At 41.1% G+C, this 27,841-nt stretch overlaps 1 protein-coding gene across 16 annotated transcripts in view; it reads right to left on the bottom strand.

Moving 5' to 3' along the window:
• Window positions 1–27,841, bottom strand: part of ATXN1 (ataxin 1) — a 430,615-nt gene that overhangs the window by 358,428 nt on the left and 44,346 nt on the right. For 5 of the 16 annotated variants that reach the window (XM_060403499.1, XM_060403496.1, XM_060403508.1 and 2 more), the window contains one exon: window positions 155–27,841. This exon is cut by the window's right edge and continues 12,208 nt beyond it. The exons of 9 other annotated variants lie outside the window; for them this stretch is intronic. The gene's annotated coding sequence lies outside the window, so the exon portion shown is untranslated. The remainder of the gene's footprint in view (window positions 1–154) is intronic. 2 more of the 16 variants (XM_060403498.1, XM_060403503.1) reach the window with 2 other exon arrangements.

Below are 27,841 nucleotides of genomic sequence, written 5' to 3'. Positions count from 1 at the left end.
ACGGACGAGAAAACACTCCCCGTTCTGCCTCTGTGGTCACTGTGTTTCTGCTGAGTACACGTCTCACTGTGTTCTGGACTCCCTCCCCACGTCCATTCCTGCCTGAGGATGTGATCAAAGACGGGCAGGAGAAGAGAGCCAAGTCTGAGCTTACCAGGAGATCAGGTTGTCTGGTGCCGAGCAGAAAGTCCAGAGATAAGTGCTGAATCCTGGCCATCTACAGAGCAGCACAAAACTAGTCCTGTTCCTTTTTCCTGCTGCGGTTGCCATGGCCGACCCAAACAATATACCCCGGCTTCTCTCTCCTCCAGCTTCCTAAACCACCTCCCACAGACCTCCAGCGTGGGCAGGACCAGGCCCTCACTCCTTGTTGATAGGAATTTAGAAGCTGGAAAGGATTTTGAAAGGGATCATACAGGCAGGTCGGCCCTGAGGGGGTAAAGTAGTCAGCAGATGGTCAGTTTTTAGCTGCACGGCTCCGTTTCCCTGAGTTTCCACCTAATTCAAAGTGGAAAACAGATCTTAAGAAGGAAAAGAAACTGGCTTAAAAAAAAACACAAAACTCATCTTGGGAAAATGACAATCACCTTTAAACTGTGATTTTACCACACTCAGCAAAACAAAGGGGGGTTTAAAAAAAAAAAAAAAAAGAAAGGAACATCCTGGATTTAGAATATCTGGACAGAGACAAGAAGGGAGAGAATTCACAGTCTCAGTTATGGGTGATAAGCCCTGGGAATGGCATGAATGTTGTGATTTTCTTGTTTAAAACAAATTCCTGTTTAAAGACGCCACTTAAAAAAAAAAAAAAAATCCAGACATAGAAACCACAGAGAGAGAGAGAGAGAGAAGGAAGATGACCCTAAAAATAAACCACAGATGAATTTTTTATAATAATTTTGAAACTAAAGACAGAGCAGCCCAGGACAGAGGGAGACCCAGTTCGGCTACTGTCCAGCTATGCAAGCCATTGTCACTTTCGGTCACTCATTTTTTTAAATCTAAACAATGGAGGAAATGGAATGAAGGATCTTTAAATTCCGTAACAATTCTAAAATTCTCTTTATGAAGAGTATGAACAATATTGCAACTAGGCTTGAACAAAACTGCATGAATAAGGAAAAAAAGAGACAGGAGACTGACTCTTAACAGTGGTTACGCTGTGCCCTGGGGTTAAGGGTGACACCACCCTAACTGTCAATTTGCTTCATTTAGGAAACCTGGGCCTAAAATAATAGTAACAACGACAGGATGGGGGTGATGTACAGCATTGTGATGCTCCCGACGTCACTGAATTGCGCATGAAGAATGTGCGACTGCGCGAGGCAAGTTTTATGCTCTATACGTTTTACCACAATAAGAAAATAGAAATCTGCATCAAAGAGGGGGGAAAATTGTGATGAAGCCCACAATGAGTGAATGTTTTGAAGGTGGGCACCGAGCTGAAAATAAAAAACACGGAGTTGAGTTTCCATTTCCTATCTCCTTTAATTTGGTCTCCAGGGCCTGCTAAGCCCAGTTTCCACTTCTACCCGCATCTGAGAGAAATGGCTTATTTGCTGTTTCACAGAGTGGTTCCTTAGCCGTCTCTGCCTCTCTCCCCTTCCCCACAAAGATGGGCTGTCATTCTACAGAACTAAGACAAACGCTGCAAATCACTACTAAAAGCTCCTGCGAGGCGCTCCGTCGAAGAATCTGTACAGATCAAAATCTCAAGTGCTTACTTGCCTAGGGACTGCCATAATTTGAGGTGCCGCTTCTTTTTAAAGAATAAAAAACAGATGCTCTGAGCTGATGAAAGTAAATGTCCTTTCAACACATCCCTTCTCTAGCACTTGAAACTCGTACCAACAAGAAGGGCTTCCCACACTCAGTTCGGTAGTTTCTGCACTCTTTTTTTTCTTTGAAGTGGCAGTGCAACGTGATTCTCTACCTGGGGTCAAACGACGCCTTCCAAGGAGCCTTTGGAGGGCACCCTGAAGCAGGGGCGCACTCAGGGAGCTGCCTGCATCTAACTGTGAGACCCAAGGACACGTCTCTCTGCATCAGAGCTGGAATAACCCAATGCTTCTTGACAGGCTTTACACAGAGTCTCAAAGTTACATACACAGGCTTAGTCATTTCCAAACTTCTGCACAAATATATACCTAAGAACATTTCTGCCTGGATCTGTAAGCACTCCAGTGTGAATTAAATAAGTCGGAGGGAGGGTGGTGAAGGCAGTGGCAGAGAGACCAGTGAACTGGGAGATCTAATCTCAGCCCTGCTCATACTCTGAAAGTCCCAAAACCTCCCCAGGCCTCATCTCTTTATCTGTAAAATACATAAATAGGGCCAGATCACCCTAAAACCCTGACAAGCTGGAGCACTCATGAATATGCCCACTGCCCACAGCAACCTACATAACAAGCCAAAATCAAGTAGTGAGCTCACTCCTGGGCTGGAAAGGTGAAGGGACGAAGGGTGAGTAATGAAATTAATGGTACTGGACCCCAGATGTACCTAAAACAATTAAATCTGCTTTGCCCAGCTGCACACTAAGTTATGGGAGATATGTAAAGAAGTCTGCTTCTCAGGGAAGCAACCATAATAGAGACTGAAACTGAATCATGGAACTGAACAAAATCAAGTATGTTAGACACCTAGTTCGCTTCTTTCATTTAGTAAGCTTCCCAGGTGACTCGGTGGTAAATTATCCGCCTGCCAATGCAAGAGACACAAGAAGCACAGGTTCGATCTCTGGCCGGGGGAAGATGCCCTGGAGGAGGAAATGGCAACCCACTCCAGTATTTTTGCCTGGAGAACCCAACAGACAGAGGAGTCTGGTGGGCTACGGTCAATGGGGTTGCAAAAGAGTCAGATACAACTTTGCAACTGAGGACACACACAAGTTGCAGAGGTCCCTCCAGAGGTCCGGACCTGTTTACGTGCTGGACACATCTGCCTGGAGGCTCTGCTGGGCTCTGCTGGCTCCCCCACCATAGTGAATGGATCATCATCCACCGAGTAATCCAAACCACAAACTCCTCCCTCTCACTCACCTCCAACGTCTGATGAGTCACCAAGTCCTCTGGGTGCTATCTCATCTCCACCTCTCCAATCTACCCACTCCTTCCACCATCACTCCAAGCTCTCTGAGAACAAGGGACCTGTCTCTGTGGGGCCAGGTGGGATCCCCAGCACACAGGCCGGGGATGAGCATGGAGCAGGTGCTTCATGGCTGTTGAGTAAGCATTCCTCTGTCACCTGTTTCTAGAACTGTTTCTCCTCTGGGCTCCCAGCTCACTACTGGTCCCTTATCATAGCAAATGCCCAGTACAAGAATAATAAGATTTCTAAAACACACATCTGATTTTTCACATCCCTGTTTCAAGTTTTTCGGTGGGTCTGTATTTCATCCTAGATAAAACCCAAAATTCTGGGTTTGGCCTACCAGGCCCCTCCTGCCCTAGACTTTGAACCTCTCCAAGGCAGTCAGGCCAGCCTGCCTTCAATTGCTTTTTCAGCCCATCTGTATACCATTCTGCACTGTTTTGCTCCTTTTTGCACATGCTGCCTAAATTACTTTGCATACGCTTGTCTAAACTACCTCTCGTTCTGAGAAGCTTAGTTTGAAGGACACGCGTCCTGAAAGCCTTCTCACACTCCCCTTTTCCTTCCTTTGATCCGATTTATTTTTCTTAATAAACTTACAGAGAACTATTGTGTTTTATTTACCTAGTCACTTTTAAATATTTATTTGTATTATTCATTTGGCTACACCAGGTCTTAAGCTGCAGCATGCCGCATGTGGGATCCAGTTCCCTTACCATGTACCAAACCCAGGCCCCCTGCATTGGGAGCATGAAGTCTTAGCCACTGGGCCACCAGGGAAGTCCCTTCATTTTAATTTAGATGCCCCTCTCTGTGGTTTTGTAACACACAGGTACCACAATGCTTAACAGAGAGTAACGGCTGAATCTGTTGCCTGCTCTCAGCACTGGGGTCAAAGCCCACATCTTATCTGGTGCTTTAAGCTCAGGACCTACAGCAAAATTTGACATACAATGAAGATTCAAGAAAAATATTTGAATTAATGAAGAATGGAGGGGAGGGGAGGGGAAGGAAAGAAAAAAAAAGGGGGGGTTCAAAAAAAAAGAGAAGCCCCTGAAGGGATTTGGCGCTTTTCAAAAGGTTAAGCAAACCATTCAGTGTCAGAATCGGGTTAAGAATCCAGTCCTCTACTTTCTCTGACACATCTTCCATCCTCCAAATCCATCCTATCCATGTTTGTTTTCAAGGACCTCTACTCTTGAATTTCTCTGATGGTCCAGTGGTTAATATTCTGTGCTTCTGATGCAGGAGGCATGGGTTCAATCCCTGGTCTGGGAACTAAGATCTTACATGGCACATGGTATGGCCAAAAAAATAATAATAATAATAATAAATTTTTTAAAGTAATACAATTTAATAACAGGGATCTCTATTCTTTCGGACCCTATCACCTTCTCCCGGAAGACCCCCTATAGGGTCTTTACAAACTACTCTCAAATCCTTCTCTCCTATCAGCTCTCTCTATACAGAATTATATAATCAATTATCTGCTATCTAGATGTCCTACTGATGACCCAAATTTAAAACAACAAGAAATAAATAAAAATAAATACATTTCCCCCTGCCTTCTGCAAGGAAGAAATAAAAAAAGCAACAACTCAAACTAAAAAGCAAAACTCTTGTTCCTTCTAAGTCACCTGAGCTTCCCTATGCCCATTCATACAGTCATCTGAGACAGAAATGTGGAAGTGGGCACTTTTTTAATTATTTAATTTTTTTATAATTATTTCCATATCAGGATATATGTTGTGTCTTTTACATTTTGCCTCATTTAACCCTGATAAGAAACCATGTAACTGGAATTCAAGAAGGGGATAGGGCTAAAAAAAAGAAACCAGATATTTAATACATTGGCCGTTCATGCTCAGCATCATCACCTCCTCTTTGTCTCACATATGAGAAGATCTACTGATTGTTACACAACACAGCAACTCCGACAGCCACTGTCATCACTAGAAACCTCTAAAACTCTCCATGACTATTACAGTGGGACCCCAAGGTAGTGTCTCTGTCTCCAGAATCACCCCCATCAATTCAACAGTCCACTCTGCAGAAGAACAAACTTTCTTAAAGTACCAGTCACTTCTGGTTCCCAACAAGATGGGGAAGTTGCATGGACTAGAGGTTGAATCATCTTAGAGTTATGCCCGTTAGCTAATGTTAGAGTATTCCGGGAACTCTTGGAGGAGAGAAGGTAGTAAAGTCTCAGGAGGGGGAAAATCTCAGACTGAGGCAGGAAAGGTCTAATGGTTATGAAGTGTGGAGTGATTTGGGGAACAGAGAAGTTATTGATAAGCCTTAGAGAAAACTAAGTTTATAGAAACAGAAGGCTAAACATGATAAGAATAAAATAAAATATATTCCTTCAAAACCAGCGAAAGAAAATTCAGTCTATCCAAAGAAAGGAAGGAAAGCAGTTTAAAAAAAAAAAGAAGAAGAAGCAAAAGGAAAGGGCAAGTAGAAAACATTAGTAGCAAAGCTAAAATGTCTTAATAAAAATAATTTAAATAAGTGAAATTGGGTGTAAAGTCAGTAACTAACAGAGACAACATTACATTTAAACTACATACAATAAGTAGCAGGGGGCGGGAAATGAACCACTTTAAAGTGAAAGTATAAACCAACATTGAAAATAAGGAATTATAAAAATGAAAATGTGAACAAAACTAAAAACAAAATCTAGGATAGTACTTTTAATATCAGACAAATGGAATGTAAGTTATAAAGCATTAAAAATGACCATGAGGGATATTTTATACCTGCAAAAGGAATACTCAATAAAGAGGATTTTATGATCATGAACATACATGCATCTAATAAAATGATATCAAAATTTTAAGGCAAAATTATGGCAAAAATCAAGTAAATCAAAAATGTATTTAGCAATCAAGAAAGAAAGGAGAAAATTTTGTATAGCAATTATCCTTCAATTTAAAAATAAATAAATTTTAAAAGAAAAAGAAAAAAAGAAAGCTAAAAATATTTCTGGGAATTAAAATACTAAACTATTAACTTGGGGAGGAAATAAAATAGAAATAACCAAATACTGACTTAAGCAACAATTAAAGTATTATATATCACAATCTGTGCAGTGCAGCTGAAACATGAGAATTCACCCTAAGTCCTTGGCTGAAGCCTGAATAGGCTACAGCTATTAAGGCCATACCCATATCACAGGCTTGTAGACAAGGAGAATTACCAGAGTTCTAGAACAATGTCATAAAAACTAAAGAGCATTCATTAGAAAGAAATAATTCTAGACATGTATGTACCTGTAGACCTAGGAAAAGAAAAGAATAAAAATTTCAAATCAAACGATCTACAAAAAGGAGAGAAAATTATGCCAAAAATAAGGAGTAAGAAAGAAATAGTAAACCTAAGAGCAGAAATCAGTGAGACAGAAAATCGGCAACAGTTCATTCTTCAATTCCCAACAAGACTAATTACAAAGACGAGAAACAAAATAATAATATTAGTAATGGAAAAGCAGATATTGCTACAAACCCTACAAATATTAAATGTTACAAACAACTTTATGCCAATAATTTTGGCAACTTACAGAAAATGAACAATTTTTTGAAAAATGGATATAAAATTTACCTCAACATAACCAAAAATATGCAAAAACTCTGCTAAAAAAATAGGCTACTATCAGTTAGGAAAAATTGAATTCCTTATCAAAATCCTCAGCACACAGTGATATAACTGCTTTGAAACCTGATTACAGTGACAGTTATGCAACGCTACACATGTTTAAAACTCAGAACTGTAACCAAAAAAGGATATTTTGCTGTATAATATTTTTTAATTAAATTAAATACTTTTAGAACCTTTGCACAAAGAAAACTCCAGGCCCAAGTGTTTTCAACTATCGAATTTCACCAATTATTTTTAAAAGAAATAAAATCTTACAGAAGTGCTTTCAGAAAATAGTGAAAACAGGAACACTCTAGCACACATTTCATTAGAGCAGCATAACACCAATACTAAAAGCTAGCAAAATACTACACAGGGGGAAAATAGTTAAGGACAATTATTAATGGGCATATTTGTAAAAACAATAAAATATCAGCAAAAAATTCAGTAATAGGTAAAAAGAACTGTGTGTAATAAGTTGTTCTTATCCCAGGAACTCTAGGTTGATTCAAAGTCTAAGATCAATCAATGTAATTTACCAGTTAGAGGAGAAAAACAATACGATATCTTATTAGACGCAGACAGAGAACTGTACAAAATTCAAAATCCATTACTGATAAAAACAAACATCCCTAATAAAGCTAGAAATAGAAGGTGCTTCCTCAATCTGATAAAGGACAACTATGAAAAAGTTATAGTTAACATCATACTTCATAGTAAAAGAGCAAATTCTTTCCCTGTAAGGTGAAAGACAAGGTGTGATTATATATCCTCACTCATAAATGAAGTTAGCAGTCCACAAATATAAGGTCAATAAAGTAAAAATCAACTGTATTTCCTTATATAACATCAAATAATTTGAAAATGAAATTCTAAAAAATTAAATGTATCACAGTATTAAAAAAAAAAGCAAAATGCAGTTACGTTTTACAAAAGACAGGCAATGTCTTTGCACCAAAAATAGGGAGCCATCGCTGAAACAAATTAATAAACAAAAAGACAGAGATATACTATGTTTTTGAATTGGAAGTCTCAATATTGTTAATATACTTATTTTCCTTAAATTGATCCCTTATAATTCAATGCAATCCAAACAAACTTCTCAAAGGCTTTTTTAAAAAACTAAAGTCAATTATAAAATGTGTATGGAGCTCTGAAAGAGCTGGACCACCAAAAACCATCTTGAAAAAGAAGAATAAAATTGGAGAATACACGACACCTAACTTACCATGAAGCTGTTTTAGTCCAGTATTGACCTACGTTTAGCATGCATGTCAATCTAACAAAACAGAGTCTTGAAACAACAGATATTCTCAACTGATATTTGACAAAGACACTAAGGTAATTTGATGAGGAAAGAAAATCTCCTCAATCATTTGATATATTTCAATAAATGTTTGAAAAAATGGAACCCTGACCCCTACCTCACACCATACATTAAAACTAATTTGAGAGGAGTTAGAACTTTAAATATTAAGACTAACCCAAAAAGCTTCTGGGAGAAAATTTAGGAGAACATTTAAGTAACCAGAAGGTAAGCAAAAGCTCCATGAAGACAAGAGAAAAAACATTTATCTTAAAAAAATGGTAAATTGAGACTCCATTAGAATGAAAAACTGCTTACCCAAAAACACAGTTTAAAAAAGAAAAATAAGCAAAACACTGGGGGGAAATGTTGTAATACATACACTTGACAAAAAAAAAAACTTATATTCAGAATATATAAAGAACTAAATACATCAAAAAAAGGCAACCAACCCAATTTTAAAAACTGACAAGGAATTTTAAACAGACACTACAAAAAAAGAAGATACACAAATGGCCGAAAAGCACATAAAAAGATGCTCAATATCATGAGTCATCAGGAAGTGCAATTAAAACCATGTGATACTACTTCATTTAACCACTAGAATAGCTAAAATTAAAAAGAATGGTGGTGGTGGTTGGGGGGGGGGGGGGAACCAGATGCTGGTGAGGATGTGGAATGACTGGAACTTTCATATACTTGGGGAGGGAACATAAAATGCTCCAACCACTTTAGCAAACAGTCAGGTTCTTATAAACTTACACATCTAACCTGTGTCCCAGTAATTCCACTCCAAAGAGAAATGAAAATATATGTCCACAAAAAGACTTGCAAAAGAGTATTTACAGCTGCTGTCTTCGTAACAGTCAAAACACAGAAACAACCCAAAGGTCCATAAACAAGAGAATGAATAAACTGTAAGTATATACACGCACAGTGGACTGCTAGTCAAAAACAATTTTTTTTCACTGATACATGCAACAGCGTGGGTGAATCTCTAAAATGATATGTTAAACAAAAGGAGGCAGATAGCAAACAAGTACCTACTGAATGATCTCACTTGTATGAAGTTCAAGAATAGACCAAACTCATCTATAGTGAAAGAAATCAGAGCAGTGGTTGATTATGGGTGGGGGCTGGGGGGTGGAGATTAACAGAGAGGAGAAATAAAGACTCTCTTTGGGGTGATCTGGACATGCCCTGGATCTTGAACAAGGTGCTGGCTCCACAGACATACCCAGTTATCAAAACTCACTGAACTACACATTTAAGCTGTGTGCATTTCACTGTATGTAAACTCTTCCTGAATACAAATGAATTTATTAAGTTAAGATAAAGATGTACTTTCCATCTGGAGCACCTGCCTGGGGATAACCCATGCTCTTCGTAAGGAAAAAGTGAACAGGGACGTGCTTCAGTGAAGAAAAAAAAAAAAAAAAAAACAGAGCCGTGCAAGGGAGGCCAAGTAAGAAAAAGCCAAAGGCAGAGGAAGAACAGTGGTCTGGTCGAGTGAGAAGAGAAATCGAGAAGACTGAGTCAGAAGGGGAAGGTACAAGCCAAACAGGAAGACTCGAATGAGCTGAACGTAAGGAGCAGAAAATTACAGACATACAACTGTGTTTTAAAATAATACAGCTACTGCGTTACACTCTGAAAAGAACTGAAGGCAATTTTATTTGGAAACTGTCCTCTTCTTCCCTCCACACCTCAGTTAATCAAGTGGGAAACAGAGGAATTCGGGGAAGGCATGAACCTAAATACATGAACCTAAAACCTCTCTTTTCTTTTTTGAAAACCAACCACCATCAATATAATCCAGGGTTAACACATGCCCGCCTATGGCATTTGATCAATGATAAACATCACAAGGTCACATGTGGCCGTTAATATATTTACGTATAGACATGCTAGGATAATGAAATTCACAATCTATTCATTCCTTTAATAAGTGAATGAAACCATGACCACAAGTCCCGCTGAGGGAGTATCCTAGTTAACTGAAGCTGGCCTTGGAACCAGAGATAACATTTCTCCTCCTTCCAGTTGAATTAATAAAACGAGCAGGAGATGACTAACACAAGCAGTTGATGAAGCAATTAATGCCAACTCTCTCTCTTACTCATCCCCTCCAGCAAAAGAATTAACCCTGGCTGAAAAAGTAGACACCATGTGAGCAAAATGAACTTTACCACACCACGGAGCTACAAGCGATGAGTAGGAGGGTTCCGGTCCAAACTCTCTGAATCTAGGGCGACCTCTACAAGATCAAATTTCAGTAAGATTGCGTTCATCGGCGCTGCTTCCTCTATTTCAATTTACCAATGCTGGCTTTACAGGAATAGTTTTGAGACATTCCTACAAAATTAGCTGACTCACTGAATTTTTAAAAAAGGAGAACAGAGCAAAAAAAGACATCACTGGCCTCTGGTACACATGCATGTGTGAAAAAGCATCTCTGTGTTGGAGTGGATGCCGAAGAGTGACGATCTGTCAATGTTATTTAGGCTACTTGTGGGAGAACTGCTTAATCCCAAAGTCCCTTCTTGTTTCTACTGGCTGAGGTATCTAGAGAGAACCAAATATTCAGGAGATGCCAGGAGTCTCAGAAACCGTCTGGTTCAGGCAATTTTGGTGTGTGTGGATGGGGGAAGGAGGGGACATTGAATATTATTAAATAAATTATATATATATATTACATGGGTGTTGTATATTATTTATCATCTTATATACTAATATATCATAGTAATATTAATAAATTCAATTGGACACGTTCATATATATTAATAAACTCAATTGGTTAATATATTACATATATTGATATTAATAAATGCAACTGGATGCTATTTCATAATGCGTTCAGTTCTCCCACCACCTGAATACCCACCCTCACCCCTAGAGTATGGTCCCTAAAACCCCAGCATCGACATCATGAGGGAATTTTGTTACAAATGCATATTCTCAGGTCCCAACGGAGGAAATCAGAAATCCCAGGGCCCAGGATTCTGCAGTTTCACACGCCTTTCCAGTTAATTTTGATGCTGTCTCAGTTTGAGACCTACTGCCCTAGGTGACGCTCCTCTGACCCACTGTTTCTGAACCTTCGTCTCCACTGTCTCAAGACAAAAATGAGGACTCGGTAGACTTGGTAGTTTTTCGGGGCCAGGTCTACAGAGCCTGAGCCACTTGCCCGCGACTGCAGTGCTGAAGACGGGCCAAGCCAGCACTGAAAACAACTCTCATGTGTATGGAGCTTTATAATCTGTTCAAAATGGATTTCCAAAATAAGCCTGTGAGGTGGTCAGAACTGTTATGGATATCCTTCATTCCCAGGTGAAAAGGCTGGGCTCAGGGAGGTTAATGATTTAAGTCTATTACAAAACTAAGTAACAGGGTTGAGACAAGATCACCACCCCCCGTTTCCTGATTCCTGGACTGGAGTTGTCGCTGCTCCTGGCAACCGCCCAGCACCCCTTCACTGTGTACCCACACATGTGTGCCAACACCCAAGTGTGAGAATTTGCACATTGAGAACGGATGGTAAAGTAACAGGAATCATTTGTCTTAGCCTGGATTCTAACATGAAAAATAATTCAATAAAATGTAATAGTCAAATTCTGACTGGCCCCATTAGCATGTACTACCGCTACTCTCATTTCTCACTTCCACCCACCTTTATGAGCTGGTCCCCATTTCCCCAGATTTAGAAGAACACCATCTGACTGAAATGAAACACTTGGGAGAGCACCCACTACCACTAGGATTTGTAAACAGCTTCTCAAAAAGATGGGGAAGGCAAATTCCCTTCAGCCTTTCCAATCCAGTCCTGTTTAAAGTTTCCCTTTTTAGCACTTTAAAAATACACATTGACACGTACACACTGCTACACATAAACGAGAAACCAACAAGGACCTACTATATGGCACAGAGAAGTCTGTTTAATATTCTGCAATAACCTAAACAGGGAAAAGAATTTTAAAAAGAATAGAAAGATGTATATGCATTAATATAACTGAATCACTTTGCGGTACAGCTGAAGCTAATGCAACATTGTTCATCAACTATTCTCAAATATAAAATAAAAATATTTTTCCAAAACGCATATTTTCACTTTAGAAAATACAAATCTCCTAGACAACACTTAACATTTATCCTGTTTGATTTTTTTCTAAGTACAGACATCAATAATTAATAATATGCAAATAGAACAATTTTTTAAAATTTGGACTATGCCACTTATTGTCCTATATACATTTCTTTGAAAGCTTTATGATAGGGATAGGCTGAACTGCAGAGTTATACTACATCATCATGAAGCAAGATACTTATATTCTAATTCTAACATGTTCCAAAAAGGGCTTATTAATTCATTAAACTAATAAATAAAATTTACTCTAGGTGAATTCTTACCTAGATCAATTCTAGGAACTAAGAGCTACGGAACCTGCCAGATAATTCACACTATATACTGCCAGGAAATCACAGGAACAAGGTTCACTGAAGTCTAATCTCTACCTCGTCCATTGCTCTGGGCATGAACGGAAGCTGGGTTCTTTCATTTTCCACGTCATCACCTGAGGTGGACGTTTACTCTCCCATACTCTCTATACCGCTGCCCTCTGCCCATGCCAGCCCCATTGTTACTCACTTGAGTAACAAAAGGTCTTACAACGCTCTGCTTGGAATTCGTCCTCCACCCTGGGTCAGATCTCATACACATTTGCACAGACTACCAGAAATAATGAAAACAGCTGACATTACTGGGCACATCTCATGAAACTGGCACTGTGCTAATGCTTTTCATACATCTTTATGACAAAGAGGCAAATGTTATCATGTTACTATTAGAGATAAGGACTCTAAGGTTTGTAGAGGTTAAATAACTTGGTCCAAGTCACACAGCTAAATAGATTTGGAGCAGCATGACCCCAGAACCAATCCCATTTGTTAACTCAAAAAACTGCATGCCTATCTGTCATCAACAGCAGTGGTTTCCAATATTATTTTTTAATCCAAAATTTTGCCAACTGTGAGCAATAGATACTTTGCTCTAAATATCTGTTAATCAAAAAAATACACAGTGACCAAAAAGACACGATTAATTTAGTAACACTTTAAATGAATTTGGGGTTGATGAATTATCATATCAACCAGCTACGTATATTTGGGAGAAAGCACTGATTTCTGTTAGTGATATTAATTATTAAACCCACACATGAGGCTTTCACTGCATATGGATTTGTGTGCGCATGCTAAGTCACTTCAGCCGTGTCCCACTCTGTGTGATCCTATGGACTGTAGCCCACCAGACTTCTCTGTTCATGAGATTCTCCAGGCAAGAATACTGGAGTGGGTTGCCACGCCCTTCTCCAGGGGATCTTCCCCATTCAGGAATCGAACCCACATCTCTTACGTCTCCTGCACTGGCAGGCAGGGTCTTTACCTGCTAGCGCCACTTGGGGAGCCCATATGGATGGGTAGGTCCTCCTTCATAAAAACTGTGGTCTCCCATGTCCTAAAATCTACAGGTTAGAGACCCCCAGAAAGTAAAGTCTTTATCATGAAATACCATGAACGCCACTGTTTAGGCCCAATCTACATTTCCAACTGTGTTTTTTTGTCCCCTCTTCACCACAGACCCTCTGCCCTACCTCTGGATGTGGTAGACAAGTATTCCTACACTATTGGATTTTGTGCCTAGAGGCCCCCAAGCCACATCTATCGCAAGCCTCTTTTGAGAGAGTTCTTCAGCTCAAACATCTTCAACTCTGTGGAGCCACCTTTGATAACACCTCTATCCCCATGATCAAATGAACAGTTTTCCTTTTATTTGATCGTGGCCCTATGATGACATTTAAACACACTGCAAACAAAGAGACGTGCAAATATCTGACTCTTCCTCTCATCCAAATTTCCAGAGGGTAAGGACAGCATTTATTCATCAGGGTCCTTAGCCCTTTCCTCCACTCTCAGCCTCTGGTAGGTGCTGTCAAATGAATATCAGTACCAGTCTGGTTGGTAATTTTATCCAGGGGAAGTCAGTTTGGCAAATAGCTCTTGCCATTGAAGAAGCCCTATTCTGTGCGTCATAATGGCTGGTCATCTGTAACCTGTAAAACTCCCAACGTCCCACCTCCAAAAGCAAAAGGCAAGTACTGACGCTAGGAACTGGAAAGTCTGAGTCCAGTTTCTGGCTCTCTCACGAAGCGGCTCTGTGACCTTTACGCAAGTCTCATTCTTCTCTAATCCTCCACTTGTTCACTGAATTTCGGTGGGAGGAGGGAGACTAAGCTTCCAGTTCTTACTTGTTGCAATTCTATGACTTGCAAATTCTACAGACCAAGGTTGGCAAACATTTTCTGAAACACACCCAAGAGTAAATATCTCAGACTTTGTGTTGGTTTACAATCCCTTTCTCAACTACTCATCTCAGTTCTGTAGTTATACTGTGGAAGCCTCCATGGACATTAGATAAATGAATGGACATGGCTTGTTCCAATAAAACTTTATTTATAAAAAAAAGTGGCAGCAGGCCAGATATGGGCCATAATCTACCTACCCTTGCTCTGGGCAAATGCCTCCATGCTGCTGGGAAATTCCCAGGGCTTGATCTGAAGTTATAATTCACGGGGTGTTTATTACAAAGTCTCCAAGGGTCTTATAAAGAGTATAATGAGGAGTATAATAAGATATACACCACCACTCTCCACCAGGAACTTGAAAATGGGAAAAAGAGATTGCCAAGTCAGAGGTTTACAGTAAGAACTAGACTTAATGGATAAGAATATATACACACAAAGTCAATGAAGACAGCAAAGTGCCACCCCCACCCCCACCACAGCCCCCTGCTCCAGCCAGTACCTGTGAATTACATTCATAAATTTAAGAAAAGATTGTCTTCCAAAGGTGGCTCATCCAGGGATGAGTATAGTCACTAAAGCAAACGTGAGCAGTGCCAAGTCTGTTGTGGAGAAGAAAGTGGCTTCACTATCTAGACGACCCTGGTGAGATGACTGTGGGTCCCACTAGAAAAACGTCCTTCTCCTGAGACGAAGAGAGCAACAGCTCTTCCCTGTTCTGATTCCAGGCTCACCAAGCAATTACCTAACTCCCTATGAAACATTTCTTAAGGAGACGAAAGTGCTGTAACCCTTACTGCTACCTGAATCGAGAAAGCAAGCAACTTCTCAAAGTGAATCAACAGAATAGCTTCCACTTGTGATTTACATTCCAAAGTAGCTTGACACAGAGCATACGCTGATCTCGGCGCCCGAGGATACATGAGTGACGCGTCTCACTGTGAATTACCACGCCGGCATCAAAGTGCGTGCTCCGATCCAGACGTTAGTTAGCTCTCTGAGTCAGTGTGGCAAGTCCTGGACACAGACCTGAAGCCATCTCCGGGCTGCAGGGCGGAGGGTGGCGAGCGGGTGGAGACCCAGCCAGCCCTCTCCAGCAGCCTGGCTGACACACCACTTCCAGCTCTGCTCACTTTCAACTAATTTCCAAAGTCCTTAGGGGACAACAAAGCCAGAGCACTGGCGGGTGCAGAACAGGGTTTCTGTTTGCCTCCCTATGCGTGTGTACAATGAAAGTCAGCAGCAGCTCTGAGTAAACAACCTAAAAACCAGACTTGAGTCGAAAAGAGCAACAGCCAAGTGTTCATAGTTCTAATGAGTGACTGGCTTGGCTGCCACCATAAGGTGCAAGGAAGTTTCTATAAGGGGTTTTGGGGGGTTTTTTTGCCCTAATATATTGTCTTCATTGGAGTATAGTTACATTACAATGCTGTGTTAGTTTCTGCTGCACGGCAGAGTGAATCATAAACCTCAATTGTGGTGAAGGGTCAGTGATGTCCAGAAAATGCTAGATCTCTGGCCCTACTCAGCTGAAAAACAAGAGCTCAGTCCTGAAGTCGGAGGAGTTTTAGCCATACAAATACGACACTGAATTTTGCCTAATAATAAGCCTGGAGCAAAATGAAAGAGAGGGCTCCAGAAGGTCAGGGCCTGCTTCCCTAAATCATGCCAGGATATCTGAGGCCAAGCGGCCCCAGATCCAGGAGGAAAGGCTGAGCAGAGCAGCTCACCGCAAAGGCGCAGGAGCATGGCGCACCTCCTTTCCTGTTCGCTGTGACACGGCCCAAGTTCCACCTTCTGTTCCAGAACTTCTGACCCACAGGTCATGCTCCGACTCACAGAAGAGCCGACGGAGAGAGCACGTCCCCTAAAAGAACTCTTAACTTTCTCATTTGCAGCGTGTCCTGTTGGCAATGCTGTGTTTGGTGGCACAATCCAACTAGGAATTAACTGTTACACGCTCACTAGTAAATTATCAAAATGTAAACTAACAGCTATAGCCGACACCATCTGAAACTGCCAAGAACTTTCACACTGTGATTCTAGTGGGAAGGACCATGCCCCCAGCCCCCACCCCACTCTGTTTAGTCTTCAGCTAGGTTTGCCCTTGATGACAACGTGCTCACGTATGTGTGTGCATAATGTAGACAAGAAGATGACCGTGCACTTTGGCTTCTGGCTTTTCACTCGGAATTTCCAAGCAGGATTATCCTGGGTGCGGATAATATTGAGCAAGATAAAACTGTAATTTTTCTAAGAATTTCTACTCATCATAATTTTGAAAATCACTTTCCCTGAGCACTATACTTCTTGGAGTGTGTGTGTGTGTGTGTGCGCGCCTGCGCACGTGCGCACGCTCAGTCAGTCATGTCCAACTCGTGTATTAATTTCTCATCACATTTAACATAGTGCCTTGCACACAATGAGTATTCAATAAATATTTGGCGAAAGGCTGACCTCACAATAGCAATTCCCATTAACAGAATTCCGGCCTTTCAAGTGAATTAATGACAGGAACAAAATGCTACATAACAGAAAATGTGACTGTTCTATAGTCCTCTATCTTCCTACATGGAAAACTAAGAAGTTCTTCTATATTAAAAACTCCCTGCTGCTGCTGCTGCTAAGTCGCTTCAGTCGTGACCGACTCTGTGCGACCCCAGAGACGGCAGCCCACCAGGCTGCCCCGTCCCTGGGATTCTCCAGGCAAGAACGCTGGAGTGGGTTGCCATTTCCTTCTCCAGTGCATGAAAGTGAAGTCGCATCAGTCATGCGACCCCATGGAGTGCAGCCCACCAGGCTCCTCCGTCCATGGGATTTTCCAGGCAAGAGTAGTTGGAGTGGGGTGCCATTGCCTTCTCCTAGGAAAGAGCAAAACATGCCTATTTTCCTATGGCCCCTCAAAGCAGAGGATGAAAGAGCAAGTTTACTTCCCTTGTACAGACTGAGAAACCACCTTTTAAATTCATGCTAAACAGCTAAATGGAGCAGCAAACTGTCAAAAACTGTCAAGCGAAATAATTATTGATTGGAGCATTAAAATTAAAAATGAATGTAGGTTAATAGATGAAGATGGCTGGGAGAAAAAGCATATCATTTAAAACTAGAAAAAATCAGACAGTGAATCTGCCAATCAGGCTTGTCGAGCTTACAATGAAACAATTCAAAAAAAAAAAGTAAAATAAAGATCGCAATGAAATAAAAATTAACCACACAACGGCCTTTGTGACAGCCAAGGGTAACTGAGCCAGGTTCTCCTGATGGCTTGCTTCCCTCCCTCAGTGTCAGCTGCTCAGTCGTGTCTGACTCTTTGCAACCACATGGACCGTAGCCCACCAGGCTCCTCTGCCCATGGAATTCTCCAGGCAAGAATACCGGAGTGGGTAGCCATTCCCTTCTCTGAATCTTCCCTTCTCTGGATCTTCCCAACCCAAGGACTGAACCCGGGTCTCCCAAATTAAAGGCAGATTCTTTACCATCTGAGAGACCAGGGAAGACATTGACATAAATGCCAGGGTTGAGAGATTGAAACTGGTGGTCATCAGTTTGGTGATCTTCATGCAAATGGACTAAATTGTGGTCTCCAGTCCATGACAACCCTCTTCCTGGAAAGGAGTGTCCTTCCGTCCTACCCCGTCTCTAGGCTGACAAAGCTCACCTTTATAGATCTGCTGAGCTACAGGTCCACACATCTAAGTTAATGAACGCCCAGCATCTCGCCCTCTCAACAGTTCACATGCCTCAAACAGAACTCTGGATGGTACCACCACTGCCTTGGTTTCCTCCTGAACCCGACTCCCCACTTCTCTGTGAAGGCCACTGCCATCTTGGATTGTCTCTTTTCCTTCCTTGCTACTTCTAATCCATCAAACAAGCCCCCTCTGCCCCACTGTGATGCAGAACCGAATCCGCCCATCCCTCTCCATCTCCCCCGCTCCCCTAGCTCATCTGGACCACTGCAACAGCTACTTCTGGTTGATTCTTCATTCACCTACAACTGCTCTCCCATAGGATCCAATCCATCTTTATGAAACACCGCAGACACCACTACTGCCCCTGCTTAAATGCCCTCCATAGTTCCCATGATGAGTTGAACAGCAGGCCCCAAAATGATATGTTCACATCCAGAACCTGTGACTATGAGCTTCTATGGAAAAAGGGTTTCTGCAAGTGTACTTAAGTTAAAAAGATCTCAAGATGAGATCACCCTGGATTACCTGGGTGGGACCCAAATCCAATAACCAGTGTCCTTAAAAGAGGCAGAAGAGGACAAGACACAGATACAAAGGAGAAGGTCGTGTAAACACAGTGGCAGAGCCTGGAGTGATTCTGCCACAAGCCAAGGGATGCCTGGAGCTACCGGAAGCTTCAAGAGGCAAGGGAAGATTCTCCCCTGGTAACTTCAGAGCGAGGGAGGCAGGGTGACAGCTTGGCTCCAGACTTCTGTCCTCCTCGAATTGTGAGAGAACAAACTTCTGTTGTTTCAAGCCACCAAGTTTGTGGTCCCTTTGTTAGGGCAGCCCTGGGAAACAAATTCAGTCTCCTATCACAGGTAGAATAAAATTCAAGTCCTCTTGCCTCTCACTCCAGAGTCAAAGCCTCCTTCTGACCTCAGGGCCTTTGCATGGCCATTCTCTCCATCTGCAAAGCTCTGATGATGTCACCCCCGCAGCACTCCTACGCATCACTGAGGTCTCTGCATGAGTGTCACACGCCATGAAAGGATTTCCTTGACTTCCCCAAATAAAATCACCCTCTGTCTGACACCATCACTCTTTCTCCCCTAATACATGCACCCTGCTCAGATTTGTGTCTGAAATACACAGCACGCTTATGGATTTATAAGCAGTCTGCCTCCCCTGTGAAAAGGCAAGCACTCCGAGAGCTGGGGCTCACACTGCGTCCGTTCATTTATACACCCAGTACACACACTCTGCCTGGCGCCTGAATATCCAGCTGCATAAGAAGGAATAGTTTTCTTTCCTTCTGCTAAATTATAAAACCTGACTTGATAGCACCATCAAGAGAGACTCTGTTACCGCTCCAACAGGCGACTATGATTTTTGAAGTCTCTCAGAGTTACAACCCCTCATCCATTATATCAAAACACAGTTAGTTGATCAAAGTGTGGCTTTTCCACTTCTATTACTGGAGTTAAGATAAAGCACAGTGTAAAGGAGAGATCTAGATCCTTGAGCTACCGGCCATGTGACCCTAGGTAAATAATTGCCCTCTTTGAACCTGGAGAATGGAATGCTGAAACTTGTTGTCTCTGAATCCACAGGACGCCCCCTGAGAACCAACTGAGGTCATTTAATCAACAAAGTATTTCTCTGGATATTGTGCAGGCCAGATGTTGTGCCAGCATGGTGACACAGTCAGAACCCAGACAAGGTATGTCTGCCCTTACCAAACACAGATCCAAGCAGACAGCTTTGCAAGTGGCAAGATGTGCGTATGTAAAAGCAGGAGGGCTGCAATGTGTGCTTGACACTCCAATGTAACCAGCTCCCCAGTTCCAAACTGTTCAAGGCTTTCTGCTCTGCATACTTCTTAACACAAATGTGAACAAGAAGATGGATCTCCAAAGACATCGATTACCCTCTTCACTCAATCACCTACACAGTTCACATGGGAACCTCATTTGTCTCCTGCTGAGCAATTTCTAATATAGGAAAAAAAAAAAACAAAAACTTAGAGCTACCATGAACAAAGTTATAGCATTTAGTCATCTAAAAATGGGGATGGGACAAACCGTGAGACGTTATTTATTTATTTTACTTATTTCAAAATAGACACGCTGTTTTAAATACGTATCAGGGGTGTGAGCAATACCAACTTAAGGCAGTTCATATGTGGCCATGCCACGATAGGTTTTTGTTTTTTATTGACGCACAGCTGATTTACAATGTTGCATTAGTTTCAGATGTACAGCAAAGTGATTCAGCTATACATGCACGCGTGCGTGTCCAGTCGGTTTAGTCCTGTCCGACTCTTTTTGATTCCATGGACTGTAGCCCCCCAGGCTCCTCTGTCCATGGGATTCTCCAGGCAAGAATACTGGGTTGTCATGCCCTTCTCCAGGGGAACTTCCTGACCCAGGGACTGAACCCACGTCTCTTACATCTCCTGCATTGCTGGTGGATTCTTTACCCACTGAGCCACCTCAGTGGGTGGCTCCCAGTTACACATACATATGTATTCTTTTTTTCAGATTATTTTCCATTATAGGTTATTACAAGATTCTGAATATAGTTCCTTGTATTATATAGTAGGTCCTTGTTGTTCATCTATTTTATATATAGGAGTATATATCTGTTAATCCCAAACTCTTAATTTATCCCTCCCTACCCCCATAACTTTAGTAACCATAATTTTTTTTCATATGCTATCAATTATATGTGGAATCCAAAAAAAAAAAAAAAGATGCAAATGGACTTACTTTAAAAACAGAAATCAACTCACAGACACAAAAGAAACTTATGGCTGCCGTGACCATTTTTAATCACATAAAAAAAGGTAGCCCACAGCTTGCTTTCTGTAACTCAGACTTAGCATCTTATCCTCAAAGCTGTCCAGACCTTTCAATTCTACATTAGTGGTTCTTATAAAACTCTGGAGGGCCAGAGAATTCTTAAGAATCTGGTGAAAGCTATAACCCTTGCACCAGAAAAACACATATTCATATAATGTCATGTAAATACGGTTACTGCGGAGTCATGGGGCATTCTGAGAAAGTCCAATGACAAGAAATGCAAACTCTCCAACCACTCTACTTTACTATCAGCCACGGGCACCTTGCCCAGCCTCCTCACCTGATCACTCACCTGTATTTCTCTCCCCTGCCCTCCCCTTGGTGTACGCAAGTGCTGAAACCACAGTACATACAATAATTTTTTAAATCCAAAACAATAGGAAAAAATTAGATTATACAGAGAAAATATGTCAAATTATAAAGTCCTGAATATTCACTGGAAGGACTGGTGCTGAAGCTGAAACTCCAATACTTTGGCCACCTGATGCGAAGAACTGACTCATTTGAAAAGACCCTGCTGCTGGGAAAGATTGAAGGCAGGAGGAGAAGGGGACGACAGAGGATGAGATGGCTGGATGGCATCACCGATTCAATGGACGTGAGTTTGAGTGAACTCCGGGAGTTGGTGATGGACAGGGAGGCCTGGCATGCAGCGATTCATGGGGTCACAAACAGTCAGACACGACTGAGCGACTGAACTGAACTGAACTGAACTGAGTCATCATAGTAAGCAAATCTGATCCTATACAAGCTTTGCTAATTAAGCTTTGCTATTAATATTTTCTATAATAAAAATTAAGGTTTTGTCATTCAAGTTCTTTAAATGAGTAAGTTAATGCATCTAACTTGCTAAAGTTGAACATACAGTGTTGCTTCACCCACTTTGTTAGTGACAATACAAGTAGTAAATGTGGGTAACAATAGTAGTGGCAAGTGTAAGTAACAATACTGGTATAAGTGTGAATAACAATACTATAAGCATGAGTAACAACACTAGTGGTAAGTGTGAGTAACAATACTAGTTTCCCACTCTGTTCAAAAGTTCTGTTATGGTAGGAATTAAAAGGGGGGAAAAAAAACTAAGATTTTTCTTCCAAAAAAGGTACAAAGCATTTTTATGCAAGAACTTTGAATGTGCACTGTCATGCATAAAGTTGTCTTTAAGGAAAGTTGGTATGCTACATTTTAAATACTTAAGGTTATGTTCATATAAACGTTTATGCAGGCTTCTTAGAAATAAAGAAGAATTCTGCTAAGGATTAAAAGCCAGTTCCATGATTTATAAATTATTTCAACTAAAAATTCTAAACTACGAATTCTTTAAGGTTATTTTCCAGTAGAAGAGGTCACTCCTTCAAGAGACAGAGTAAAATACTATATTACCTTTCTTTCATACTTTAAGGTCTCAGGCAGGCCATCTCTGGGGACATTTTCACTTTAAAAAAAAAAATGCCTTTTTGTGATCCTTTAAAAGGTAGTCTATCCTTATGTACTTAAAATGAGTTCAATTACCCATGGTCAGATTGCACAAAGCCTATTACTATAAATCAACTACCAAAAAACAAGCTACAATTATTACTTAATCCTAAAAAAGGGTTAAGAGACAAAACTCAAAAGCAATCTTTTATAGATAAGATAAAATTCCATTATGTATCATCCCTTTAGTTAAACCTTTTATTTATAAATCTAGCAAATTTCCCTGTGTAGGCTAAATTTCCTTAAGCTTTTCTGGACAAATTCCCTGCATTCAACATCATAAATTCCAATGTTTAGTCAGAAAAGAGGCTCTGGAGCATTAAGATAATTACACAACTTGAACTTCTAAGTACATATTTTTTTAAAAATTAATAATATACTGTATTTCCTTACTTAGAAGGAAATTTAAATTACAAAGAATCTGACTTTCAAAATTCTTGAACCCAAAAGCCATTAAAGAAAAAAAAAAACAGCCCATGAGCCAAGGAGCTTCACAAAATATTTATCAGAGTATAACATTTCTATAATCTGAAAGCTTCTGGCTTTCAAACTCATGTCCATTTTTACTCCATGGCGTTTTTTAGCATAGAACAAATGCATGTTGATTCTGGTACAAATCATAAAAGAGACTGTGAGGAATGTTCAAAGTAACCTCAACCATGATGACTTCATGTTCAAAAGATTTTTCTCATGTTAATAACATTTAAATCTTTGCTTCTGTCTGACTCACATGCTTCAGACTGGAAAGTTAACCAAATGGGCTCTCCCAGCCAGGTGTGGGAAGAACTTCATTGTCCTAAGCACAAAGTGGATGGCATTCCCTTTTTCAACTGGACAGGCTAAATATGGGCAAATTTCATCAGGCCAAAAAAAAAAAAAATACCTTAGCACCAATTCCTCAATAGGAATTTAGAGAAAATTCATGAAATCTCAGCAGCTTATTTAAGGTGTCTTTTTGATTAATGGGAAATCTAAAAAGTCCCCTGGCATTCAGATTCTGTGGGCACCAAAGTTCTCCTCCAGGCATGTATGATCATGAAGGAGCTGTAATATCTTCCACGATAATGGCCTCTAACCAAGTAAAGTGTTCATCCTGAGACAGGCTGGGACCTGGGACCTAGGACCCTTTGCTGCAGCGCTTGCACCTGGACAAACACCGCCTTGAGCCAACAAAATACAAAGAAATAATATGGAACTAAAAATAGCTGGGTGCATGTACAGTTAGGGCAACGTATGGACAGCAAGATGCTAAAAGACCAAAAACCCAACTGCCACTTCTGAGGAGCTGGGAGCAAAAGCATGCCAGGTACGATGCATGACCCACGCACAGAGCACCACCAAGGGGGTGCGCAGACCACCTAAGCCACCTTTCGGGCCTGACCCCTGAACCCACCCCTACCTTCAACCCATATATGGAACCAGCTCCCCCTACCCCTGAGTGAGCAAGCAAGGGAACCTGTTACTTGTTTTTGGCTCCTTCCTGCTGCAGCAGGAGCCCCAATAATTCAGCCCTCACCTGAATTTCTCATCTGGCCTCTTACAGTTTCTATTGACTACGGAGAGTCAAGACCACCAGTTGGTAACGATCCCTAGATTATACGTCTGCTCCATCTACCACCACCAGAGTAAGCAACCCTATGAATAGAGTGGATGGACATATCCCCAGGAGCTATTTATGATCTCGTTGTGATCGAAAATTCCAATGGGACACTCAATGGGCAGACCAAGGTGGCACACAGACAAGCAGGACCTGGGCAGCACTCCATCTCAGGGCTGGGCTCACTCCATCTCAGGGCTGTGCTGATTCACGTCTTTCCCACCCGGGCTATTCCCAGTTTCACCAGAGAAAGACAGGAAGTGAAGAAGCCCCAGGCCACCGTGGGGCTCCCAAACAAATACAACCCATTTTAACAAGTCAAACCTGCTGATCCTTTATGGTCTATTTGAGGGAAGGAAGGTGAGAAGACAGAAAATAATTTACTTAGTAAGTTCTTAAAGAATGAAAGTGGCTCTGCGGTTTTCAATCCACAGTCCCTTGGACAATTAAAATGAAAGTACATTCATCCCTTTTTGCTTTACACGGTTTATCTTGCCTGTATCTGTTGGACGTTAGATTCCTTCTCTAGAGCCTTCTTAAGCAGGAGTGGAGTTTTCTGTTTACTCAGGTTTCCAGAACTGCTATTTATTACTCTGCTACCGAGTGTTTTCATTCCAGTGGAGTGTGATTGTTAATTTGTTATTGCGAGTTTCTCAAGGAGCCAAAACAGCCAGAGAAAAGCATGCGCTACACACAGCAATAAAGGCTGGAAAATGTCTCAACAACATGGAAATGATTCGCTGCCTAAAGATCTCGGGCTTAAGAAACACCCTACCCTTCGAATCATTGTAAATTTGTTCAGATGAAGCACAAAAACAGCCCGGTCCAGTTTTCAACTCAGAAACCAAATCCAGAAAACATCTTGCTTGAAATATCCTGTGAAAAGGACTTGCAAACTATTTTTCCCTCCTCCCTCTAGTCAGTGAGATCAATTATCACTTGCACCCAGGATTCTGATTTTACTACCTACTCCCACCTTCTCTCCTCCAACAAAACTTTGCCCAGGCAACAGAGACAGCTATCTCCATACAAAGGGACTAGACACATGCCAGCATTTTTCTGCACTGATTCTTAAAAAAGAAGTAAAAGCAGCCAAGTGAAGCCTAAGCGTTTCTACGAGGAAAGACTCCATACATGCAGACCTTTTTGATCAATTCAGATCCCGGTACACAAGGAGCACAGGGGTAGAAATGATTGGTAAATATTGATATTTGCTAAATAAAAGCAACTGATGTTTCTCTACCCTCGTGACCCCGTGTCCTGCAAGCTCTCCTTCCCCACAACACCCAGAGACACTTTCCTTTTGGTTATAGCATGGAAGCCAACCACTGGATTCATATGAAAATACCAAGAAGGAGCTTCTTGCTCTTACACTCAGTGAACTATAAAAGATTTGAAGTGGGGGTGGGGGGGCAGGGGGCGGTGAGCGAGGGGAATGTTCCCAGTAATATGAAAGAGATTTTAATATAAATCTTAGTGTCACTGTTAAGCTGAATCAGAAAACATCTAAGGTCACAGATCTCATCTGTGAGGATGATGCCAATTATCATTTTTCAATGCAAATTACAAAGACCTCTTGAACATGATTATGTACGACACAGAATAATTTCTTAACAGGGTCCTATTTCAGGTGGCTCTCTGAAGAGTTCAAGCCATATGGAGCCTAATTAGACAGTCAACTTACACCCTCCTTGGTCTGAACTTGTATGACAAATAATATTTCAAAAGCTATTTTTTTCCAGAGAGTAATATGTTTGAAAAAATCATGGTTTATTACCATAAAGTCTCCTCAATCATGAAGTCATTTCTCTCATATACAAAGATGATTACAGCCATAAACAAATGGCCAAATTCTATTCCATCTCTATCTCTCCCTCCCTCTCTCTTTTCCTAGTAAATTAAGATCAATAAGTTCAAAACCTTTCATAATTGTTTAAAATTTACAAATATTAGTAAAAGCACAAAGTAAATAGATGCCTTAAATATGATCAAGGAGCAATCAATTTTGGATCCAGATGTAGATATTAGGAAAGAGGAATAAATGAAATGCATAAATAATTCCAAATTATTGAGACCTGATGCTGAAAATTTCAGCCACTATAAATGTATCAATTCTCTGAACATACCAAAAACAACAAAACATGCTCAGCAAACTGGGTTCAGATAAGGCACCTAAATGGAGAAGGAAATGGCAACCCACTTCAGTATTCTTTGCCTGGAGGATCCCATGGACAAAGGAGCCTGGTGGGCTACAGTCCATAGGATCGCAGAGTCTGACACAATGTAACTGACTTCGCATGTGTACAAGATGCCTAATATGAATTTAAAAATAAGCCTAAATGACAAATTTTTAAAAAGAGATATAGTTTCAAAGAAGCAAACTCACAGAGGAGACAAACTAGTGGTTATCAGTGGGGAGAAGGAAGGGGGGAGGGGCATTACAGGAGTAAAGAATTAAGAGGTTCAAACTACTATGTACAAAATGAGCTACATGGATCTATTGGACAACACAAGAAATACAGCCAATACTTTAAAATAATTATAAATAAGCACAACCCTTATAAATTATGAAATCACTATATTATACAGCTGTAATTTATATATTACCGTACATCAACTATACTTCAATTAAAAAGACAGTTTTAAATTTCTTAAGTACTTATAGAAAAACCTCAAAATGAGCAATAAATTACTAAGTGAATAGGCTAAGAGCTTGTATATATAAACTTAAGTAGATAAAATATATATAATAAACTAGATGCATGAAAATAAGGACTTCTAAAGTGCTTTCTTGTATACTCTTTTCCTTTCTAATGTGCTCACTATTTTGTCTGTGATATAATTTGTACTTTTTCACAGAAAATCTTTTATCATTGGCAAATTACTAATATAAACTCAGATGTGGACACAAATTCAGACCACGAAAGGATCAAAATGAACAAAATCTCTATCCAATGAAAGTGAAACCATCATCTAGCCTGTTTCCTCCATTCACCAAGCAGAGATGCTACTGGGCACAAAAATAACTAAAGCTGTCCTGAGCAAATGGAAGCGTGGACACTCGTTCACTCTCTCCTCACATTTGTACGCACATGTGTGCGGCCCTCAAACGATGAAGCTGCAGGGGAAAACTTAGAGAGCACTCAGTCCAGACCCTCCTTTTACCTGCAATGCTCTGAGGGTTAGAGAGATCAAATGCCTTGAGCATGCCGAGTTGATTAGCGAGAGCAAAGCAGGTTTCTTTTTTCCTGATCCTTGCTCTTTCTGCCTCACTGCCTGGGACGCTGAGAGGCGGCCAGAGCCTCCAGTCACATGGAGGCTGACTAGGAAGCAAGACTTGTAAGTAACAGAATGGAGCAATAATGACATGATCAAACGAGCTGTGCAGACAAGTACACAGGAATTGAGGGAAGTGGGGGAGGAGGCTGGTTTGAGCAGAAATAGCTGGGGAAGGCATTCCCTCCTGGAGAATGGGAGGCTCATGCTGGACATTCAGGGTGGGGCAGAAGGTGCGGGTGAAGGGAGAGAGCGAGGGAAGAATCTGAGCAAAGCCTGGTGGTGAGAAATAAACATGATATGTACAGGCAAAGGCTGACGCCTGGGGTGGACACCGGATTATGTCCACACTCTACCACCCTCAGTCTCCTTTTCACCAACCCACCACCCCCACCTCCTTCCACATGCCCAGGAGTCTGCCCTAAACACAATAGAAATAAATTAGAAAACCCCAAAGGAGAACAATGGGGATTTCCAGGTGACTCGGTGGTAAAGAATCCTCCTGTAAATGCAGGTTCCAGCCCTGGGTCAGGAAGATCCTCTAGAGAAGCAAATGGCAATCCACT

Source organism: Ovis aries, chromosome 20, assembly GCF_016772045.2.
Source record: "Ovis aries strain OAR_USU_Benz2616 breed Rambouillet chromosome 20, ARS-UI_Ramb_v3.0, whole genome shotgun sequence".
Lineage (NCBI taxonomy): Eukaryota > Metazoa > Chordata > Mammalia > Artiodactyla > Bovidae > Ovis > Ovis aries.
The sequence above is the reverse complement of the archived record's forward strand: the minus strand, read 5'-3'. Positions and strand labels throughout refer to the sequence as shown.